Source organism: Durio zibethinus, unplaced genomic scaffold (assembly GCF_047325235.1).
Source record: "Durio zibethinus cultivar Kanyao isolate XHJ-2024 unplaced genomic scaffold, ASM4732523v1 HiC_scaffold_3, whole genome shotgun sequence".
Lineage (NCBI taxonomy): Eukaryota > Viridiplantae > Streptophyta > Magnoliopsida > Malvales > Malvaceae > Durio > Durio zibethinus.
In genome coordinates this window covers 2,835,626-2,838,125 of record NW_028323044.1, presented here as the reverse complement: position 1 = coordinate 2,838,125, position 2,500 = coordinate 2,835,626, and positions in this window count along the sequence as shown.

Here is a 2,500-nt window from a genome sequence, read left to right as displayed (position 1 = left end):
CCTCGATCACCAGCGGCACATGCTGAGCCTTGGTGCGGGCGGTTGCCTCGAGCACCATCGGCAGACCCTGGGCCCTGGTGCGGCCGGTTGCCCCGATAACCATCGGCACACGCTGGGCCCTGGAGCGGCCGGTTGCCTCGATCACCATCGGCAAAAGCTGGGCCCTGGTGCGGGCGCTTGCCTCGACCACCATCGGCACACGCTGGGCACTGGTGCGGGCGCTTGCCTCGACCACCATCGGCACACGCTGGGCCCTGGGGCGGGCGGTTGCCTCGATCACCATCGGCACACGCTGGGCCCTGGTGCGGGCGGTTGCCCCCAGCACCATCGGCACACGTTGGGCCCTGGTGCGGGCGCTTGCCTCGACCACCATCGGCACACGCTGGGCCCTGGTGCGGGCGCTTGCCTCGACCACCATCGGCACACGCTGGGCCCTGGTGCGGCCGCTTGCCTCGACCACCATCGGCACACGCTGGGCCCTGGTGCGGTCGGTTGCCTCGAGCACCATCGGCACACGCTGGGCCCTGGTGCACCATCGGCACACGCTGGGCCCTGGTGCGGGCGCTTGCCTCGACCACCATCGGCACACGCTGGGCCCTGGTGCGGGCGCTTGCCTCGACCACCATCGGCACACGCTGGGCCCTGGTGCGGCAGGTTGCCTCGAGCACCATCGGCACACGCTGGGCCCTGGTGCGGTCGGTTGCCTCGAGCACCATCGGCACACGCTGGGCCCTGGTGCGGGCGCTTGCCTCGACCACCATCGGCACACGCTGGGCCCTGGTGCGGCAGGTTCCCTCGACGACCATCGGCACACGCTGGGCCCTGGTGCGGCAGGTTGCCTCGAGCACCATCGGCACACGCTGGGCCCTGGTGCGGTCGGTTGCCTCGATCACCATCGGCACACGCTGGGCCCTGGTGCGGGCGGTTGCCTCGACCACCATCGGCACACGCTGGGCCCTGGTGCGGCAGCTTGCCTCGAGCACCATCGGCACACGCTCGGCCCTGGTGCGGTCGGTTGCCTCGAGCACCATCGGCACACGCTGGGCCCTGGTGCGGCACGTTGCCTCGACCACCATCGGCAGCCTCGACCACCATCGGCACACGCTCCGCCCTGGTGCGGCAGGTTGCCTCGACCACCATCGGCACACGCTGGGCCCTGGTGCGGGCGCTTGCCTCGACCACCATCGGCACACGCTCCGCCCTGGTGCGGCAGGTTGCCTCGACCACCATCGGCACACGCTGGGCCCTGGTGCGGGCGGTTGCCTCGACCACCATCGGCACACGCTGGGCCCTGGTGCGGGCGCTTGCCTCGACCACCATCGGCACACGCTGGGCCCTGGTGCGGGCGCTTGCCTCGACCACCATCGGCACACGCTGGGCCCTGGTGCGGCAGGTTGCCTCGAGCACCATCGGCACACGCTGGGCCCTGGTGCGGCAGGTTGCCTCGAGCACCATCGGCACACGCTGGGCCCTGGTGCGGGCGCTTGCCTCGAGCACCATCGGCACACGCTCGGCCCTGGTGCGGTCGGTTGCCTCGAGCACCATCGGCACACGCTGGGCCCTGGTGCGGCAGGTTGCCTCGACCACCATCGGCACACGCTGGGCCCTGGTGCGGGCGCTTGCCTCGACCACCATCGGCACACGCTCGGCCCTGGTGCGGTCGGTTGCCTCGAGCACCATCGGCACACGCTGGGCCCTGGTGCGGCAGGTTGCCTCGAGCACCATCGGCACACGCTGGGCCCTGGTGCGGGCGCTTGCCTCGACCACCATCGGCACACGCTGGGCCCTGGTGCGGGCGCTTGCCTCGAGCACCATCGGCAGACGCTGGGCCCTGGTGCGGCAGGTTGCCTCGAGCACCATCGGCAGACGCTGGGCCCTGGTGCGGCAGGTTGCCTCGAGCACCATCGGCACACGCTGGGCCCTGGTGCGGTCGGTTGCCTCGAGCACCATCGGCACACGCTGGGCGCTGGTGCGGGAACTTGCCTCGACCACCATCGGCACACGCTGGGCCCTGGTGCGGCAGGTTACCTCGATCACCATCGGCACACGCTGGGCCCTGGTGCGACAGGTTGCCTCGAGCACCATCGGCACACTATCGGCCCTGGTGCGGGCGGTTGCCTCGACCACCATCGGCACACGCTGGGCCCTGGTGCGGGCGGTTGCCTCGAGCACCATCGGCACACGCTGGGCCCTGGTGGGTTTAGGCACATCTTCAAATTTCTGCCGTGCCAATGCCATTTTTATGGCTTGTAAATTCATACAATGGTCCCCTAAGCCTTCACGTGAAGTTTCGTTGGAAGATGACTCGTTTTCTATTTTTCACGATTTTCGAAACTTTTTGCGGTTCGGGAATTTTTAAAATTTTTTTATAAGGATTTTTGGCCCCAAATTTTGTAGGCATGATCCTTCTATTTTTGTTGGCATGCACAAAAAAATTCAGCTAAAAACTCGAAGTAGAGAAGATTTTGTGACCGTTTGAAAAAAGTGTCCCCATTTCAGA